At 44.2% G+C, this 22387-nt stretch overlaps 1 protein-coding gene across 6 annotated transcripts in view; it reads right to left on the bottom strand.

Annotated features, from left to right (window-relative positions):
- The window catches only part of LOC132385124 (GRB10-interacting GYF protein 2-like), a 52504-nt gene that overhangs the window by 10075 nt on the left and 20042 nt on the right, over nucleotides 1–22387 (bottom strand). The window contains exons 1-2 of one of the 6 annotated variants that reach the window (XM_059956930.1): nucleotides 18207–18249; nucleotides 9003–9222 (exon numbers count right to left, since the gene is read on the bottom strand). The exons of 3 other annotated variants lie outside the window; for them this stretch is intronic. The gene's annotated coding sequence lies outside the window, so the exon portion shown is untranslated. Of the gene's footprint in view, nucleotides 1–9002; nucleotides 9223–11674; nucleotides 14397–18206; nucleotides 18250–22387 lie in introns of those variants that run through there. 2 more of the 6 variants (XM_059956923.1, XM_059956912.1) reach the window with 2 other exon arrangements.

Genomic DNA, 22387 nt, shown 5'->3' with positions numbered 1-22387 from the left:
TGATCTTTTATTTTAAAAAAAGTAATAATAATTATAAATAAATAAGTAAATAGGTGATTTTGAGAACTTGAATTGTAGTGTCCTCGAGAGTGAGTCCATCAGTTGTGGAATCAATTCAGTATTGAAGTGAGTGAGGTTATCCACACCAGTTCCTGAACCCGCTGGTGTTGGATCTAAGGCTCCTGAACCACCTACCCAATGACAGGAGTGAGAAGAGAGCATGGCCTGGATGGTTGTGGATCTTTATGATGGATCCTGCTTTCTTGTGGCAGTAGTCCTTGTATATGTACTCAGTGGTAGGGTGGACATTTCCTGTGATGGACTGGGCTGTATCCACAACTTTTTGTAGGCTTTGCCATTTGTGGGCAAAGTGTTTCCATATAGGCCATAATGCATCCAGTCTGGTTACTCTCCACTGTGCATCTATAGAAGTTTGCCTAAGTTTTTGATGACTTGTTCAATCTGTGCAAACTTCTAAGAAAGATTTTTACAAGAAGCAGTTTAACCATCCTTTCAGCTTCATACCTGTTCGCCTATAGATGGTTGAAATACACCATGTGGTTCAGAAGTCAAAATGTTTTAATTCAACTTTCACGATATAGGCATCTCGAACAAGGGCAGCTTTTATTGCCCATTCTAATTACCCACAAAGCAATGCGGGCCTCCTACAATCCTCCGTTTGAGGAACTCCAATGATGCTCTTCTAGAAGGAGTTTAAGGGTTAAACCCAACAACTATGAAGGCGTAATGATTTGTTTCTATTTCTACCTTAACAACTATCATCCAGTAGCACTGTCTTATATTGTGATGAAATGCTTTATTTCATCACCATAGACCCACTGCAATTTGGTCTATTGCTGACCCAATCTCATTGGCTCTCCACATGGCTTTTAATCACCGGAACAATACAAATACCTATGTTGGGATGCTTTTATTGACTACAGCTCAGTATTTAAAACCATCTTTCCTACAATCCTGACTGAAAAGTTACAAAGCTTGGGTCTCTGTACTTCCCTCAGGCACTGGATCCTCGACTTCTTCACTGATAGACCAAAATATATCTGGATTTGAAATAACATCTCCACCTTTCTGACAATCAACATTGCTGCACCTTAGGGGTGTGTGCTTAACCCACTCCTCTACTCTCTTTACACCTATGACTGTGTGGCTGGGCACAGCTCAGATGCCATCTATCAATTTGCTGATGATACAACCATTGTTAACAGAGTCTCAGATGGTGATGAGAGGGCGTACAGGAGCAAGATATATCTGCTTGTTGAGTGGTGTTGCAGCAACAACCTTACATTCAACTTCAGTAAGCCAAAGAGCTGATAGTGCACTTCAGAAAGGGTAAGATGATTGAACACACACCAGTACTTAAAGTGTGTTCACATGTGGAGGGTGTGAGCAATTTCAAGTTCCTAGGTGTTAATACCTCTGAATGCCTAACCTAGTCCCAACATATTGATGCAGCTATAAAGAAAGCAAGAGAGCAGCTATTTCTCATTAGGAGTTTGAGGAAATTTGGCATGTCTCCTAAAACACTCGCATTCTAATTGGCTACATCACCACCTGGAACAGATGGAGGTTGTCTACTGCACGGGATTGAAATAAGCTGCAGACTGTTGTAAGATTAATCAGCTCTATCATGGGCATTAGCCTCCATAGTATCCAAGACCTCTTCAAGGAGCGGTGGCTCAAAAAGGCGGTGTCCATCATTAAGGACCTCCACCACCCAGGACATGCCCTCTTCTCATTGTTACCATCAAGAAGGAGGTGAAGAAACCTGAAGGCACACACTCAATGGTTCAGGAGCAGCTACCTAACCTCCGCCACCCGATTTCTGAATGGACGTTAAACCCATGAACACTACCTCACCACTTTTTTATTTCTGTTTTTGTACTACTTATTTAACTATTTTATATAATTCAGTTTTTTTCTTTATTATCATCTATTGCATTATACTGCTGTCACAAAGTTAACACATTTTATGAAATATGCTGATGATATTAAATCTGGTTCTGATTCTGATTCTGGAAGAATGTGACTTGAGGCTGGAATCTGCAGTTATTGTTTCTATGTACCTATTGCGTTTGTCTTTCCGGACTGGGAGGTCTCCTCCTCATTCTCCCATATAAGTCAAACGTTTCTCTGACATTCAATGTACCTATTGAATGTAGCCTAAGCAAGCAACAGCAATGCATTGAGTGGATTGTTAAACCTCCAGTGATAGAGTGTCAACCAGTTGAGCTGCGTATCTTGAGTGTTATTGCAGAGAGTAACGTAATAATGTGCATAACTTCCTTAATTTTGTATTTGTCAGATGTCAGCAAATATTAAAATAATGAATTTAATCTTGATGTGCAGAAATAGATTTGGTTTAAGGGAAGAAAAATACAGATAATAAATTGGAAACAGAAAATATTGAACATATTCATATGAATTTTGAGTATCAAATAGAAGAGAGATCAACTGCTGCTGATTAAGTACCAAGAGTACCAGAATATCCTAGCTGTTTTCAAGTAATGCAGAGGAAGATTTTTTTTTATATATGTATCATCTGGTAGCAATTAATTGATCTGTCTATGGTCCTTTTGTTGAACGACAATTGTCCATTTTAACCTCACTAACTGTATCTGTAAAACACTGGGCTGGTTTGTGCTCAGACTGGCTTATTTCAGTTACTGCTCTAATCCATTTCTGCTGTGGTACTAATGGATTGGGCTATACTGGAGGTAACACAAGTGAATCTGCAGATGCTGGAAATAAATAAAAAACACAAAATGCTGGCAGAACTCAGCAGGCCAGACAGCATCTATGGGAGGAGGTATTAACGACGTTTTGGGCCGAAACCCTTCATCAGGAGTGAAGTAACATGGGATGGTCGAGAGGGGATAAGAAGTGGGGGGAGGGATAAAGTAGAGAGCTGGTAAGTGATAGGCTAGTGGGAAATGGGCTGGGGGAAGGTGGAGAACTATGGGAAATAAAAGAGAAAGAAAGGTAGGGCTGGGGGGAGATTATAGTGAGGGGGGAAAAGAGAGAGAAAGAGAACCAGACTAAAATAATAGATAGGGATGGGGTGAGGGGGGGGGGGTCAGGGGTATCAATGGAGGTCAGTGAGTTGAATGTTCATGCCAGCAGGAAGGAGGCTACCAAGGCGGGAGATAAGGTATTGCTCCATCAACCTGCGTGTGGCCTCATCTTGATGGTAGAGGAGGCCATGGACAGACATGTCGGAGTGGGAGTGGGACGGTAGCTGAGGCCATGGACAGACATGAGGTCTCCATTCTGTGACTCCACGATGAGGCAGACTTTGCCATGAATGCGTCTGGGCTTTAGGCAACAGAGGCCAAGCCCATGATCCTGGATATGCCTGACTGTGTTTTTATAGCTTATTGCAGTCAAAGGTATTTTCATTGTGCTTTGAAGTGTCTCATATTTAGTTATATTTCAAAACAACTGAAGTGAATAAATGAGTGGAGATTACTTTAAAATTAAAAATGAAAAGCATAAAGTTTAGTTACAATTCTTTACATTAGAAATAATTAAAACAAAGTAAGGGGAACGTGGACTTGGACAATCCACATCAGGGGTGCGTAAAAAGGGTTACCTTTTTAATCAGGACAGCAATCGAGATTTTAAAGTCAGAGGTCTGGAGCAGTTTCTCTGAGTTGAGGAGTGACCAATTAGAAAGAGGGATTTATTAGAAAGAGCCAAGAAAAATAATTCAAGTGCAAGCAGGCAGCAATTCTTTTGGAATGGGCCAGTGTTTAGAGGGCTTTGGGGCATCAGGTTTAGGTATGATCAGGCTTGGTTGAGGTAAATTTTCTTGCAAGTTACTCTCCTGTTCTAATTTGTTCATTCCTCATCTGTTAGGGCATAGTAATTTAGTGAAAATGGATCCAGGGACAGTGCTTTGTACTTTGTGTGGGATGTGGGAAGTCTGGAAGACATCCAATTTCCCACATAAACACATCTGCACTAGGCCCACTGAGCTGCAGCTCCTGAGAGATCATATTAAGGAATTGGAGATGCAGCTCAATGACATTTGACATACAGGAGAATGAAGAAGTGATAGAGGGAAGTCTGGCTGTGGATGGAATAACAGCTTTTTGCAGCTGCTCCTAGTTTACTTTTCTTACTTTCCAACCTGATTTGAAACCTTACTTTTGAACGTGACATTGTCTTACCATGGCTACGGGATCTGCTAAAGGTACAAAAGAAGATCCTTCTACATCTTTGGATTCTATTATTGAACTGCTGCAAAAACACAGAAAAGAAGCTTCTGAGGAATGTCAACGATTCAGAAAAGAATCCTCCAAAGAGTTCCAGCAACTGGGCTCTGAAATTAAACAACTAGGAATCAACCTTAACTGAGCACAATAAACGAATAAAAGAGAATGAAGAAATCCTGTCAATTCTGGATGAGAGAATGGATGACCTGCAAAAGCATTACGAAAAACAATCCAAGGCTAATGAAGAATTAAGACAGAAGATTACCGATCTATAAAACAGAAACAGAAGGGAAGTCGTCACCACTAGGTTGCAGGAGACAGGTAACTGTCTGAAGGAGAGGAAATGCACAGCCAGCGCAGAGTACACCAGTGGCCATTCCCCTCAATCATAAGTATATAACCTCAGATACAACTGAGGGGGTGATGTACCGGGGGAGCCAGTGACTGCGTCTCTGGCACTAAATCAGGTGCTGTGGCTCAGAAGAGCGGAAAAGTGAGGGAGACTTCAGCGTTGATAGGAGATTCCTGAGTCAGAGATACAGAGACAGGGTTCTGTGGGTGGGATAGAGACGCCCGGATGGTATGTTAGTTCCCAGGTGCCAGGATCAGGGATATCTTGGATCGGGTCCATGGCGTTCTCAAGAGCGAGGGTGAGCAGCCAGAAATCTTGGTGCATATTGGCATCAATGACATAGGTAGACAAGGCGAGAAGGCCCTGAAGAAAGATTTTGGGGAGCTAGGAAGAAATTTGAGAAACAGGACCTCCAGGGAAATAATCTTTAGAGAACTGCCTATGCCTCATGCCAGTCAGGGTAAGAATAGGATGATTTGGCAGATGAATGTGTGGCTGAGGAACTGGGGCAGGGGTACAGAATAATGGATCTCTTCTAGGGAAGGTATGACCTGTACAAAAGGGATGCATAACACCTGAACCTGAGGGGGTCCAATATCCTTGTGGGCAGGCTGGCTAACGTTGTTCGGGTGGCTTAAACAAATTTGGCAGAAGAACAGGATTGTGCTGAAGATGAAGTAGTTGGGTTACAAACAGAGGCAATGTGTAGTGAGATCCCTGGCCATGAGAAGATGATGAGAGGATAAAACTGCAATCAACAGGCTGAGTTGCAATATAAGGGGCAGACAAAATCAAGAAGAGTTAATACAGAACTCAAGGTGTTATATTTAAATATGCACCATCTATAGAATAAGGTAGATGAACCTGTAGCACAGTTACAGATTAGCAAGTATGATGTTGTAGGTATCATTGAATCATGGCTGAAAGAAGATTATAGATGGGAGCTTAATGTCCAAGGATACCTATTGTATAAAATGAAAAGGCAGATAACAGTGCTGTAGGAATACTCAGGAAATACAAAAAAGAAGTATCGTAGAAAAGGCGGATAATAGCGTTGCAGGTGAGGTAGCTGGTTTACAAACAAAGGCAAGTGTAGTGAGGAGGGGCTGATAATAAGGCAAAATTGCAATCAACAGGATGATTTGCAACGTAAAAGGTGGACAAAATTGAAAAGGGTGAATACAGGACTAAAGGTCATGTATTTGAATGTGCGCAGTATACAGAATAAGGTAGATAAACTTGCAATGCAGTTGCAGATCAATAGGTATGATGGTGTAGGAAACACTGAGTCATGGCTGAAAGAAGATTATAGCTGGGAGCTTACTTCCAAGGATGCACATTGTATCAAAAGGACAGACAGGAAGACAAAGGGGGTGATGTTGCTCTGTTGGTAAAAAAATGAAATCAAATCATTAGGAAGAGGCAATATAGGGTTGGAAGCCGTTGAAACATTGTAGATAGAGCTAAGGAGCTGCAAGTGTAAAAAGACCCTAATAGGAGTTGTGTACAGACCCCCAAAAAATAGTAAGGATGTGACCTACAAATTACAAAGAGAGATTGAAAATGCATGCCGAATGGACAGTATTACAATAGTCATAAGGGACTTCAATATGGAGGTAGTTTGGGAGAAGAAGATTGGTGCTGGATTCCAGGAGGGGAATTTTCTAGAGAGCCCATGGGATGGCTTTTTAAAGCAGCTTGTGGTTGAGCCCACTAGAGCATCAGCTATTCTGGATTGGGTGTTGTAAAATGAATTGAGATAGATTAGAGAGCTTAAGGTAAAAAGAACCATTAGGGGCAAGTGATCATAATATGATCAAATTCACACAACAAGTTGAGAAGGAGAAGCTGAAGTCAGATGTATTGTTATTACAGTGGAATAACAAGAATTACAGAGGAATGAGAGAGGAGTTGGCCAGAATTTATTGGAAAAGAACACTGGCAGAAATGATGACAAAGCAGCAATGGTTGAAATTTTTGGAAACAATTCGGAAGGCACAGGATATATACACCCCAAAGGAGTATTCTAAGGGAAAAATAACACAACTGTGGCTAACTAAAGAAGACACATCCAACATAAATGCAAGAGAGAGAGGAAAAATAAGTGGGAAATAAGAGGATTGGGAAGGTTTTAACAACCAACAAAAGGCAACTAAAAAGTAATTAAGAAGGTAAAGATGGAACATGAAAGTAAGCTAGCCTATAATATTAAAGAGGATACCAAGTTCCTTCAGGGTCATAAAGTGTAAAAGAGAGGTGACAGTGGATAATTGACTGCTTCGTCCTGATGAAGGGTGTCAGCCTGAAACATCGACATCGCTTCTCTCTAAAGATGCTGCCTAGCCTGCTGTGTTCTGCCAGCATTTTGTGTGTGTTGTTGTTTGAATTTCCAGCATCTGCAGATTTCCTCGTGTTTGCTCTTTAAATTCACTACTGCGAAGCCTCTGCCAGTGATGCCTACACTGAAGAAGATTAAATCTTCTCTTCGACGGGAGTTCAGTGAAACCCTCTCTCGCTGCTCCCCATCTATAATTCCTCAGTACTGACGAAGGGTCTCAGCCCGAAACGTCGACATCGCTTCTCCCTATAGATGCTGCCTAGCCTGCTGTGTTCTACCAGCATTTTGTGTGTGTTGCTGTTTGAATTTCCAGCATCTGCAGATTTCATCATGTTTGCTCTTTAAACAAACAGTATGGTGGAAGTTTCAGGTGTCAGGGGTCATGAAGTGTGTGAAGTTACCAATACTAGAGAAAAGGATTTTGGGAAACTGAAAGATCTGATGGAAGATAAGTCACAATACCAGATAGTGTACATCCCAGAGGTCTGAAAGAGATAGCTGAAGAGATTGTGGAGGCATTAGTACTGATCTTTCAAGAATCATTAGATTCTGGAATGGTTCCAGAAGACCAGAAAATTGAAAATTCTCTCCATTCAAGAAGGGAGAGAAGCAGAAGAAAGTAAAATATGGACCAATTAGTCTGACCTCAGTGGTGGGGAGGATTTTGGAGTTGATTATTAAGAATGAAGTCTCAGGGTATTTGGAGGCACATGAGAAAATAGGCTGTAGTCAGCATGGTTTCCTCAACAGACCATCTTTCCTGACAATTCCGTTGGAATTATTTGATGAAATAACAAGCTAGATAGACAAAGAATAAGTTGATGTGTACTTGGATTTTCAGAAAGACTTTGACAAGGTGCGACACATGAGTCTGCTTAACAAGTTCTGAGCCCATGTTATTACAGGAAAACGTCAGGCATGGATAAGGTAGTGGCTGATTGGAATGAGACGAAGTGTGGGAATAAAGGGAACCTTTTCTGATTTGCCACTGGTGACCAGTGGTGTTCTACAGGGATCTATATTGGAACCGATTCTTTTTATGTTATATGTCAATGGTTTTGGTTATGGAATTGATGGCTTTGTTTCAAAGTTTGCAGATGATACGAAGGTAGGTAGAGGGGCAGACAGTTTTGAGGATGCTGAAAGGCTAAAGAAGGACTTAGATTAGGAGAATGGGGCAAAGGATTGGCAGATAGAATACAGTGTCGGGAAGTATATGGTCATGCACTTTGGTAGAAATAATTAAACAGTTGACTATTTTCTAAATGGAGAGAAAAAACAAAAAAAACAACATAAATGCAAAGGGACTTAGGAGCCTATGTGCAGGATTTCCTAAGGTTAATTTGTAGGTTGAGTCTGTGGTGAGAAAGGCAAATGCAATGTCAGCATTCATTTCAAGAGGAATAGAATTTAAAAGCACGGATGCAATGTTGAGACTTTCTAGAACAATGATGAGGCTCATTTGGAGCATTGTCAACAGTTTTGCAGCTCTAATCTTAGTAAGGTTGCGCTGAAACTGTAGAGGGTTCAAAGGAAGTTCACAAAAATGATTCCAGAATTGAATAGCTTGTCGTATGAAGAGTGTTTGATGGTTCTGTGCCTCTATTCAATGGAAATAAGAAGAAAAAGGAATGACCTAATTTGCAACCGACCGAATCATGAAAGGCCTTGATAGAGTCAATGTAGAGAGGATGTTTCCTATGGTGGGAATGTCTAAGACAGAGAACACAGCCTCATAATAGAGGGGTGTCCTTTTAGAATAGAGATGAGGAGGAATTTCTTTAGCCAGAGAGTGCAGAATCTATGGAATCCCTTGTTGTAGGTAGCTGTAGAGGCCAAGTTTTCACATATATTTAAGGCAGAGGTTGATAGGTTCTTGATTGGTGAGTGCATGAAGTGATACAGGAGGAAAGCAGGAGGTTGGGGTTGAGAGGAAAAATGTATCTGCCATAATGTAACGACAAGGCAGAGCTGATAGATCAAGCGGCCCAATTCTGCTCCTATATCTTATAGTCTTATGGAAAATAAATATTAAACTCAGCCAAATTTTACTTTATAATTAAAGTCCTTGACCCACCTTAGGTAAATTTGTCTGCTCCCTCAGCTCTGTAAGGATTTTGGGCTCGAAAGAACAGGAGGTTAAATGAACCAGCACCGAGCATTCAATGTGTGAACACATCCTGTGTTCACATGTTTCGACTTGAACTGAAAGATGCTTTTAACAGTGAAGGGTGGATGAGTAATATTTCTCTTGGGAACCATTGTCTGAATTACATTTCCAGCTGGTCTATTTGCATCTAAAATGTAAAATTTAGAAGCAAAAAGAGATATGACTATAAAATCATTCAAGACAAAGTAATTTCATTCATGACAGTGTTATGAAAAAGAAGTAGATTCCTCAGCCAATCTTTCTTCTGACTTCAGTGAAATGGAAGAATTCATGAAAGGATCATTATTAGAAGAGAGAAGCTAAAGATAACAATGCTCTTTTACAAAAGCTCATGTGTATAATTATTACAAATTATATGAGATGAGAGAAAATAATATCAACTAAGCTAAGTTCTGGGATGAAACAGAAATTGACATATTAAAATTTCATAAAAAGTCAACTGGAACATTTTATCTGAATTATGGTAAACTAATAAACACATCAACTCCATGTAGAAACAAACTGCTGCAAGATACAAACTTTGCACTTCATTTCAATGTGGTGGTTCCAATAAGCTCACTCCACGATGCTGGGTTTGGTTCCCTATCATAGCTCTGACCCTCACTTATGAAAATATGAGATTGAGTTACCTTAAACTTATGCAGTCAAATATTAGCCATTTCTGCCCTGGGAAAAATCTCTGGCTGTCCACTTTGTGAACACCTCTTATTTATCTATTTATTGAGATACAGGGCCAAATATGTCCTTCTGGCCCTTCGAGCCATGGCACCTAGCAACCCCCAATTTAATCCTAGCCTAATCATGGGACAATTTACAATGACCGATTAACCTGCCAACCAGTATGTCTTTGGAATGGGAGGAAACCAGAACACCTAGAGAATACCCACGCAGTCACGAGGTGGATGTGCAAACCCCTAACAGTCAGCAGTGGGAAATAAATCTGGCTTGCTGGTACTGTAAAGCATTGTGCTAAACACTACACTACCATGCTAACCTCGTATGTACTTCTATCAAGTCACTTTTCATCCTTCTTTGGTCCATAAAGAAAAGTTGCATCTCGCTCAAACTACCTTCACAAGACATGCTCCTAATCCTGCAGTATATTTGTAGATCTCCTCTGCACCCACTCTAAAGATTCCTCTAATGAGGGGCCAGATATGAATACAGTACTTCAACTGTGGTCCAGTCAGTGTCTTATAGAGCTGCAGCTCTTGATCTTAATTCCCTGACTAAAGAAGGACAAGATTCCTGACGCCTACTGAACTATCTTGTTAAATTGCATACCAATTTTGATACATCTATGGACTTGATTTCTCTATTTCTCTACACTGCTAAGAACCCTGCTGTTAACAATATACTCTGCTTTTAAGTTCAATCTTCCAAAGTGTTTCTCTTCACACCTCCCTGGATGAACTCTGTTGGTCATTCTCATAGAAACAGCTGGTGTTGTTCCAAGTATCGTAAAACATGGAATAGCATAGCACAGGAACAAACCCTTCAGCCCACAATGTTGGGCCAAACCAGATAAAAAGTAAATTTAAAAAAAAAACAAAAACTAATCTCTCCTACCTACAAAATGTCCGTGTCCCTCCATCTTCCTCACATTCACGTGCCTGTCTAAATGTCCCCTAAAGCCTCTGTCACCATACCAGGCAGTACATTCCAGATATCCACCATTCTCTGATTAAGAAACTTACCCCTCTCATTGCCTTTGAACTTACACCCCCCACCCCCACATTCAATGTGTATCCTCAGGTAATAGATATTTACACCCTGTGAAAAAGATACTCCCTGGCTACTCTATCTATGTTCTCATAACCTTATGAATCTTGATCAGCTATCAAATCCCATCAGGCCTGGGGACTTATCCACTTTAGTACTCATTAGGAATCCAACCCTTCCTCCTCCTTGACCTCTAAATGCCCTAACATGTTCATGTTGCCAAAAAAAAGGTGTTCCCAATTAGCGCTTCTTAGTTCCTGCCTAATTGCCCTTGTTTGTGCTACCCCAATTTAAGATCTCCCAAAAGGACCATACTGATCCTTATCTATAGCTATCATGTAAGTTAAGGAGTTGTGTTCACTGTTCAGTAACTGGTCACCCACTGAAAGGTCAGTTACCTGGCCTGTTTCATTACCCCACAGCAGATGCAGTACGAACATTCATCTCATTGGACTGTCTACATATTGATTTAAGAAACCCTCTTGGATATGCTCAATGTCTAAACCCCCCTTGCACTAAGAAGATCCCAGTTTATATTAGGGAAGTTGAAATTCCTCATGAACAACAATCACATTATTTTTACACATTTCATTAATCTGATTACATATCAGTTTCTCAATGTCCTGAAGGATATTGGGGAATCTGTAGTACAATCTCATCAGTGTGATTGCACCCGTCCTATTCTTGAGTTCTACCAAAATGAACTCAATGTTTAAACACTCAATTATGTATCCCCTGAGTGTCGCTGTGATATTGTGTTTGTCTTTCTGGTCAAGATGTCACAAACAAACAATAATTCCTCAGGCGACATATTTCGGATGGTCAATCATTTCAGTTTTTCTACATCTTCTACTTACTCTTTTTATCTTAATTTTGTTTTCAAAACCGTTGCAGCCTATGACTTACAGTCAGTAGTTCCATCGAGTGAGCTAGTGCTTTGTTGTCCCCAAGAAGACCACAGGAGAGAAAAGTGAGCATGAGATAAGATGAGAGGCCATGATCAACTGCATTTCTCACCAATTAAAATGTTGAGAAAGATTGAAACATTGAGACAAATGAAGAGGAGAGCGAGCAGTTCTTGGAGAGGCTGATGGTTTTGTGTTGCTGGGTCCCGATGCTCTCAGAGGTGTTCCCAAAATTTTGAGATTTGTGGATTGGACTAACTAACTAGTTCATATTGTCCTCTTTTGGTTGTACGTTCTTTCCATGTCCCTCCCATTTTCGTTGCAAATTGGCAGGCTGGGGGTTTGGGGTTTAATTTTCTTACCGTGTAGGTGATCTGTTAACTTTTGTGCTAGGGATGAGTTGGGGGGCTTTGGGGTTTGTGAGTTTTTGTTTCTTTTTCTTTTCATATGGGGAGGATTAAGAAAGAGGGCGAGGAGTTAATGGATGTATTTTTTTCAACTTCTTCCATGGTTTTCTGTATTTTATGGCTATCCAGAAAAGACAAATCTCAGAGTTGCATTCTGCATTCATACTTTGAACCTTTGAACCTTTTGAATAGTAGTGCAACACTCCTTATCCCATTTTACTTTCTTCTCTATCTTTTCTAGAACTTCAGAATCCTGGTAGATTCTCACCTAATCCTGCTCCTCTCAACAAAGTCTCAGTAATGGCTACAACATAGTTATCAATGTATTGATCCATAAGTTAATCACCTTACCTATAGTACTCTTAGCATTGAAATACACACACTTCAAACTATCATACCTGTTATTTTGATTTTGACTTTTAATACTTCCCCCGACAGTTACTTTCCTGTCCAATCCTTCACTTATTGACCTGGTGCTTTGGTTCCCAACCCCCTGCAAAACCAGTTGAAACCCTCCTGAGAGGCATCAGAAAATCTCCGAGCAAGAATATTGTTTCCCCTCCAGTTCAGGTGCAACCCATCCCTCTTGTACAGGTCACCCCTTCCCCAGAAAAAGTTGCAATGATCGAAGAACTCAAAACCTTTGCCCACTGCACTGTCACCTCAGTCATTTACTCATCTGTGCTATCTTCCCATTCCTAGCTGCACTAGCCCGTGGCACCATGAATTAAGTTGACTTGATTTCTTACATCCTTCACACATATGGAGTAAAAATCTTCACATTACATCTTTGCTTGAATGTGCAAATTATAGTAATTTTTAATAAATAGTATGTACATTAAGATATACAACAACACAGTCAACATAGCTTAGAAATACCATTATGTCAGTGTGAATTAATCAGTCTGATGGCCTGGTGGGAGAAGCTGTCCCGTAGCCTACTGGTCCTGGCCTTTATGCTGTGGTACAATTTCCTGGATAGTAGCAGCAGGAACAGTTGGTGGTTGGGGTGACTCAAGTCCCCAATGATCTTTCAGGCTCTTTTTTACACACCTGACACTGTAAATGTCCTAAATAGTAGAAGTTCACATCCACAGACGTACTGGGCTGTCTGCATCACTTTGTGCAGAGTCCTGCGATTAAGGGAGGTACAGTTCCCATACCATCAGTGATAAACCGGAGATTACTACCTTGGACGTCCTTCTCTTCAGCCTCTTTCTTAACTTCATATACTCATTGTGTAGGACCTCTTCCCCTTTTTTGCCTATGTAATTGATGGCAATGTGCACCACGACTTCTGGCTGTTCACCCTCCCCCTTGAGAATATCCTGCAGCCACTCCAATACACCCTGGATCCTAGCACCTCAGAGGCAATGCACCATCCTGGTGTCCCCTTTGTGGCCACAAAATATCCTGTTTTTCCCCCTATCTATTGATTCCTCCATCACTACCACACAGCCTGTTTTAACATTTCTCCTTCCCTGCTGCGCATCAGAGCCGGCCACTGTGCCACCAACCGGCCTGCTGCTGCTGTGCCCTGATGGGTCATTCTAACCCTCCCCCCCCAGTTATGTTCAAAGGGGTATATTTGTTGCTGAGGGGAAGGGGAATGGCCACAGGGAGTCCCTGCACTGTCTGCTTATTCTGTTTGCTTATTCCTGGTGATCGCCCATCTGTCTGAAGCCTGTACTCAAGGTGTAACTCTTCAAAACTCTTATCTGTAACATCTTCAGCCTCCTCGAACAATCCAGAGTACATACAACTCCAGCTCCAACTCCTTGACCCGACCAGTCAAAGTTGGGTGCACTTCTCGCGGATGTAGTCATCAGGGAAACCATCAGGTATCCAGTATTCCCACCTGATTACTCTGTACTAAAACAGTAATTTACCACTTCTGATCTGTGCCTGTTTTTGTTTTCACCTAAGCCTGTTAAGCCAAAACCTTCCTACTCTAACACTGGCACACTCTGACAATGACTGCTGTGCTTGATGCTATCTTCCTTTTATTTTCTCCTGAGTTTAGGCCTCTGATGCTTCCACTTACCATACCTACCAGCTGATAAAGACCAGCTTTACCCAAAGCTGTTCCTTTTTCCTAACTCTTTCTCCCAACCTTTGGTGGGGCTCTGACAGCAATACTTACCACACATGACCTGTGGAAAAACAGAGTGGATTTACTTGAAGCTGCTTCCTTTATATTCTCTCTTCCAGCCTTTGGTAGGGCTCTCACACCCACACTTAGTAAGCCTGAACCACTGAAAAACGACCAGGTTTACACAAAATGGAATAGTCAACATGGTAAATAAAGTATCAAACTCTGATTAATGTAATGAGAACTAATTTCTGGATTGAAAAGTTTCAAACAACATAATACTCTATTTGATGTGGAGTACTATTTTTTTTAACTTAATCTGGATCTAAACTTGATTCACCTGATATTTGTATAAAATTGGATCTGCGCTATTTTATGAAGCATTGTAGATAGATCACTGAAAACACATTAAAGGACAATATTATAGAGTGATATTGACACGTTCTAACAGCTACATAACTAAAACCACAGAAAAAAGATGTATAAAGTAAAGGCAGTGATCCTACTTTCTTAGAAATTTGCACATAATCAGCATGTCATCTAAAACACTGGCAAACTTCTATGTCTGCACAGTGGAGATTATGCTGACTGGTTGCATTATGGCCTGGTATAGAAACGTCAATGCTGAAGAATGGAAAAGCCCACAAGAAGTAGTGGACATAGCCCAGTCCGTCACTGGAATTGCCCTCCCTACTACTTGGCATATCTACAGGGATTGCTGTCACCAAAAAGCAGCATCTATCATCAAAGACTCCCAACATCCAGGTCATGGACTCACAAGATTCTCAAGTTTATTTACTTACATATGTATTATGTATTTATTTATGTGTAAATGTGTTTGTTTATTTATTTATTTGTTTTTTTATTTGTTTATTTTTTACTATTTGTCAGTCTTTGTATGTATAATTTTTCATTAATTTCATTGTATTCTTTCATTCGACTGTGAATGACTGCAAGAAAGTGGATCTCAGGGTTGTATACGATGACATATACATACTTCAATAATAAATTTACTTTGAATTTTGAACTTGGACATCCTCACTATGCACATTCCAATGGAAATAACACCAATTCAGAAGAAAGGTGCACTGATCCTTCAGTAGTCCATGGATTCCATTGCACTCTACAGCATGGTGTATTTGGCAGTGCATTACACTGTGGTAATCAATCATTCTTAGTTTGCAGATTGTGACTAATGGAATATTTCAGGAATTGGTGCTTGGAACCTAATTATTCAAGATCCAGATCAATGATTTGGCTGAAGGTATAAAATGTCATATTTTCAAGTTTGCTGATAATGCTACTTTGGGTAAGCACAAAGAAAGAGGTCTAAGAGCTCCAGGGTCCTAGGGATAAGCTGAATGCATGAGGAGGAAGGCGGAATAATATATGGAAAAACCTGATGTCTTACAGTCAGTTGCTAGTATTTGGGAAGTGGCAGAGTTGTTGGGTGTTGTTGATATTCAGCATGCCAGTAAAGAAAGAATTAATAGGGCAAAGGGAATGTTATCCTTTATTAAGAGAGTATTAGTACAGAAGGAAGGAAGTCTTACTGAAATTGTTTACTGCCTTGGTATAACCACACCTGGAGCAAAGCTTACAATTTTAGACTCCTTATCTATGACAGGATGTATCTTCCAAGGGAGTTGCGGTGAAGGTTCAGTGCACTGGTTTCAGTAATGGCAGATTTGTTGTGTGAGGAGAGATGGAAAGGACAAGGAGTGCATACATTAGAGTTTAGTAGAATGGGATAACATATCATTGAATCTTATAACTTTAGGAAAAGGAATCAGAATTAGATTTATTATCACTAACATACAGGTATGACATACAGATAAAATATGTTGTTTTGCAGCAGCAGGACAGTGCAATACATTTAAAAACTTACTTTAGGTTACAATAAGAAATATAAACAATAAATGGTGCAGAAAAAGAATAAATAGTGAGGTAGTATTCATGAAGCATTCAGAAATCTGAGGAGGGGAAGAAGATGGGTGAGTCCAGAACTAGAGGCCATAGTTTAAGAATAAGGGGTAGGCCATTTAGAACAGAGATGCGGAAAAACTTTTTCACCCGGAGAGTGGTGGATATATGGAATACTCTGCCCCAGAAGGCAGTGGAGGCCAAGTCTCTGGATGCATTCAAGAAAAAGTTAGATAGAGCTCTTATAGATAGCGGAGTCAAGGGATATGTGGAGAGGGCAGGAACGGGGTACTGATTGTGTATGATCAGCCATGATCACAATGAATGGCGGTGCTGGCTAGAAGGGCCGAATGGCCTACTCCTGCACCTACTGTCTATTGTCTGTTGTCTATAAGTTGTAACTAAATCACTGAATGTGTGTCTTCAGGTTCTTGTACTCACTCTCTGATGTTAGTAATGAGATTAACTGATGAAACATTTTGAATGTTGAAAGGCATAGACAGAATAGATGTGGAAAGGATGTTTTCCATGGTGGGGGAGGCTAGGACAAGAGGACACAGCCTCAGTATAGAGGGGCATCCATTTAAAACAGAGGTGCAGAGAAATTTCTTCAGCCAGAGGGTGGTGAATATGTGGAATTTATTACCACTGGCCGCTATGGAAACCAGGTTGTTGGGTATATTTAAGGCAGGGCTTGATAGGTTCTTGATTAGACACAGCATCAAAGGTTATGGGAGAAGGCTGGGGAGTGGGGTTGAGGAGGAAAGAAAGGAGCAGGCATGATTAAATATCACAGCAGACTCGATGGGTCAAATGGCCTAATTTTACTCCTATGTCTTTAGGTATTATCATCAGAAGAGGACATGTCCTGAGTGGTGAGTCTTTGCCCTTTGAAGATTTCCTTTATGGTGGGGTGGCTAGCTCCCATGATGAAAGTGACTGACTTCACGACCCTCTGCAGATTTTTTTGATCCTGTGCATTAATGTCTCAGTACCAGGCAATCAAAATGCTCTTCACAATACACCTGCAGAAATTTGCTGAAGTCTAAGTTGACAGACTGCATGAAGGGAGAATGTTTTCTTTTATTGGGAATTGAAGACCCAGTGACCACAGCTGGGAAATAAACAACAACTCATAAGTGGTGATAAGGGGAAATATGTTATCCCTCAGAGGACTGCAAGTTTTGGAATTCTTTACCCAGAATATCTGCTGAAGCTCATTCATTGTGTTCATTCAAAACAGAGATCTATAGATCTCCTGTGATTAAGGGATTCAAGGGTCATGAGGGCAGTGCTGCAAAATGGAAGATCAGCCCTGATCTTGCTCAGTGGTGGAGCAGACACAGAGGACTAGCTTCTTGTGGTGAACTACACATACCTGTCTGGACACGCCCCTTTGCTGACTTCTCCTGTGGCTCCTCCCACAGACCCCGGTATAAAGGTGGTTGGAGGCTCTGCTCCTTCCTCACTCTCCAGGATGTTGTGTGGTGGTCTCTTGCTACTAATCATGGTCTCCTGCAGCTAATAAAAGACTATTGTTCGCCTCCTGTCTCCGAGAGTTATTGATGGTGCAACAATCTTATTAGCAGCAGTTTTAAAACATGGAGAGCATTTTACGACCAGATAAATTGGATATTGATCCTCAATCTCCCGAAGCAGCCATTGCCTTTGAACTCTGGCTTACATGCTTCCAATCGTACCTGGAAGAGATTCGCGTGACGAAGCCTGCTATCATGCAGACTTCTCCTCCCCAGAGTCAGTCCGTGGGTATACTCCCAAATCAGGGACCTGCTGACCTACCAAGGGGCACTGAATGCTCTCAAAAGACAGTACCCATGGCCGGTGAACACTGTCTATGCAAGACATCGCTTAGCGACGTGGTGGCAGTGGGCCGGAGAGTCGAGGGCTGAGTTTATCCGGGCCCTACAGACACTCGTGCCGGCCTGCGACTGCAGGGGACTGACGGCAGAACAGCACGTGGAGCTCCTGGTACGAGACACCTTCGTTACGACATCAGGTCAGTGTACGTGCGCCAGCGGCTGCTGGAAAACACCGATCTTACCTTACAGTCAGCGATCGAGCTGGCCAAAATGCTGGAGGCTGCTCTGCACAACGCTGACGCTGTCCAGCCGTGCGATCTCCTGCCGGTTCCATGGACGCTGCAGACCCCGCCACCCACCGGCGAATCGACCACACCTGCTGCCACTCGCGAGTCCGTGAACTCCCCACAACCCTCTGGCGAATCGACTGCGGCTCCTCCCAGTCGCAAGTCCATGCAGTGTTACTTCTGCGGACTCAAAAAGCACTCCCGAAAACGCTGCCCGGCTGAGAAGCTACCTGCTCCAGCTGTGGAAAGAAGGGCCACTTCGCCAAGGCCTGGAAGTCTAAACCGTGAGCGGGGTCAAGCAGCACCGCGTGCGAGACATGGGGGTCGCCATCTTGGTTGCCGCCATCTTGCCTGCCCGCCATGTGCGAGGCATGGGGGCGGCCATCTTTGTCAGTGCCACCTCACCCCGCCTCCGACCCACGGGTGCTTATCGGGCACCCCACTGTGCCAGACCAAGAAGGTGGTTCAACTCTGGCCTCTGTGACCCTCAACCAAAGCGCTCCACACCAGCTCGCAAGGTCAATGATGGACATCCTGGTGGAGGGGCACAGGACTAGCTGCCTGTTTGATATGGGCAACACTGAGAGTTTTATTCACCCGGACACAGTACAAGGCTGCAGACTCGTGACACAGCCGGAAAGCCAGAGGGTCACCATGGCTTCTGGATAGAATTCCACAGACATTCGGGTGGGTTGTGTAGCGACATTGGTGGTGCAGGGCACAGAATATCTGAACTTTGTGGTACTGGTCATGCCTCAACTGTGTGCCCCTGTGCTAATGGGGCCCGACTTCCAGAACCACCTGAAAAGTGTGACAATGGAGTATGATGGGCCCCTCCCACCAATCACTGTCAGAAATCCTCAGTTTTGTGGGGTTTCGTCATATACCTCGTTACTGACCACGCACACACACCGACCCACACATCCCACCCGGCACCATGCCAACAGCCGCGCTACTGACACCACTTGCAGCCTCTCCACCCTCAAGATCCCTCCCACACCACTGTTCGCCAACCGGACCCCCGAATGTAAACCTGTGGCAACTAAAAGCAGGAGGTACAGCGTGGGGGACAGGGTCTTCATTAAGTCGGAGGTGCAGCGGCTGCTCAGGGAGGGGATCACTGAGCCAAGCATAAGTCCTTGTAGGGCCCAGGTGGTCGTTGTTCGGACAGGGCAGTAAAATAGGATGGTCGTGGACTATAGGCAGACCATCAATAGGTTCACGCAGCTTGACGCGTACCCCCTACCTCGCATCGCGGATGTGGTCAATCAGATAGCTCAGTACAAGGTGTACTCGAACATAGACATGAAATCCACTTACCATCAGCTGCCCATACACCCAGAGGACTGCCCCTACACCGTCTTCAAGGCGGGCGGCAGGCTCTATCACTTCCCCTTCGGCGTCACAAATGGTGTCTCTGTCTTCCAGAGAGAAATGGACCAGATGGTGGACCAACGCCAACTGAAGGCCATGTTCCCATATCTGGAAATCATCACCATCTGCGGTCACAACTGGCAGGATCATGACACTAACCTCCAATGATTTTTCCAAGTGGCCAAAGCTCTTAACCTCACCTATAACAGGGACAAGTGTGTGTTCGGAACCACCCGATTTGCTATCCTTGGGTATGTCCTGGAGAACAGGGTCATTGGCGCTGACCCCGACCGTATGTGCCCCCTGTTGGAACTCCCACTTCCCACCACCCTCAGAGCCCTCAAACGTTGCCTGGGCTTCTTTTCCTATTATGCCCAATGGGTCCCTCACTACGCAGACAAGGCCTGCCCCCTGGTCAAGTCCACCACATTTCCCCTCTCAGCCGAGGCCCGTGTGGCCTTCAGCCACATTAAAGGGGACATTGCCAAAGCAACGATGCATGCGGTGGACGAGACCTTTCAAACGTTCTCCCTGGGTGAAGCCCAGTTGCCGGCCCCACATTTAGACTCCATCACGCTGTCCGACAACGACTTCACCAGAGTCCTGGCGGATTTCCCATCGGTTCTGGCACCGCAGTTCACGGCAGCCATGCCCAGACACAGTGTACAGCGCCACATCCCGACCCAGGGACCACCCCTCCACTCCCGTGCTCGAAGGCTCCCCCCGGACAAGCTCCGACTGGCAAAGGAGGAGTTCAAGAGGATGGAGGAATTGGGGATCATACGGCGGTCCGACAGCCCATGGCCCTCCCCCCTGCACATGGTGCCCAAAGCAACAGGGAGCTGGAGACCATGCGGCGACTACCGCAGGCTGAACAAGGCTACAACACCTGACCGCTACCCTGTGCCGCACATTCAGGACTGTGCAGCAAATCTGCACGGCGCACGGACCTCGTCCGGGGATACCATCAAATCCCGAAGCATCTGGACGACGTTCCCAAAACGGCACTCATCACCCCTTTTGGCCTTTTCGAGTTCCTCCACATGCTGTTCGGACTAAAGAATGCCGCACAGATCTTCCAGTGGTAGATGGACGCGGTGGGACGTGACCTGGACTTCGCTTTCATCTATTTGGACAACATCCTCATAGCCAGCTGCAGTTGTCAGGAGCATCTGTCCCACCTCCGTCGACTCTACGCCCGACTGAATGAATACGATCTAACAATCAACCTGGCCAAATGCCAGTTGGGCTGGACACTATCGACTTCCTGGGCCACAGGATTACTAAAGATGGGGCAACCCCTCTGCCCACTAAGGTAGGCGCAGTCTGCCTTTTCCCCCAACCCAACACAATCAAAGGCCTTCAGAAATTCGTGGGTATGGTAAACTTCTACCACCGCTTCCTCCCTTCAGCTGCCCAAATCATGCCCAATCAGAGCTGTTCACCCTGATGTTGTGTCCGGGCAAGGACATTACCTGGGACGAGGAGTCCACCACCGCTTTCATTAAAACCAAAGAAGCCTTAGCAAACGCCGCGATGCTAGTGCACCCCAGCATGGACGTCCCTATCACCCTCACAGTGGACGCATCTGACACGGCAGTCGGTGGGGTGCTGGAGCAACTCATCGCAGGTCGCTGGCAACCCCTGGCGTTTTTCAGCAAACGCCTACGACCACCCGAGCTCAAATACAGTGCTTTCGACCGGGAACTGTTGGCGCTCTACCTGGCAATCCGGCATTCCAGGTACTTCTTGGAAGGTAGGCCCTTCACCGTGTTCACGGACCACAAACCTCTTACCTTTACGTTCAAGAAAGCATCCGACCCCTGGTCGTCCCGCCAGCAGCGACATCTCTCCTACATCTCCAAATACACGACGGATGTCTGGCATGTCTCGGGAAAGGACAATGTCATGGCGGACGCCCTCTCCCGCCCTAACATCCTAGCTCTGTCCCGGGGGTAGACTATTAAGCACTGGCAGAGGCACAGCAGGCAGACGAGGAGATCCCTAGCTACAGGACTGCAGGCTCCGGTTTGCAGCTCTAGGACCTCCCCATAGGCCCAGGTGAGAGGACCCTACTCTGTGACGTCACCATCGGCCAACCCCGTCCCATCGTCCCGGCAGTCTGGCGGCGGCACATTTTCAACTCCATTCACAACTTAGCACACCTCTCTATCAGGGCAACAGTCCAGATGGTATCCAACAGGTTCGTTTGGCACGGACTCCGCAAGCAGGTCAGCGAATGGGCCAAAACATGCATGCACTGCCAAACAGCCAAGGTGCAGTGGCACACCAAAGCTCTGCCGCAGCAGTTCCACCCCACCTACTGGCGTTTCGATCACATTCGTGTGGATATCGTGGTCCCCCTGCCAGGCACCTCCTGACTATCGTGGACCAGTTCACAAGATGGCCAGAGGCGGTCCCGCTCACCGACACCACCTCCGACTCTTGCATCCGGGCACTGATCGCCACCTGGGTATCTCGCTTTGGTGTACCAGCCCACATTACCTCTGACAGAGGCGCCCAGTTCACCTCCAGCCTGTGGGCAGCTAAGGCCAGCCTTTTGGAGACACAGCTGCACCACACAACTGCCTACCACCCACAGTCGAACGGACTAGTGGAGTGTTTCCACCATCACCTGAAGTTGGCTCTCATGGCCCGCCTCAAAGGGCCTAACTGGGTGGATGAGCTTCCCTGGGTCCCGCTCGGAATCCGCACGGTGCCCAAAGAAGATCTGCACACCTCGTCGGCCGAGTTGGTGTACG

The sequence above is a fragment of the Hypanus sabinus genome, chromosome 2 (assembly GCF_030144855.1).
Source record: "Hypanus sabinus isolate sHypSab1 chromosome 2, sHypSab1.hap1, whole genome shotgun sequence".
In the NCBI taxonomy this organism is placed as follows: Eukaryota; Metazoa; Chordata; class Chondrichthyes; order Myliobatiformes; family Dasyatidae; genus Hypanus; species Hypanus sabinus.
The sequence above is the reverse complement of the archived record's forward strand: the minus strand, read 5'-3'. Positions and strand labels throughout refer to the sequence as shown.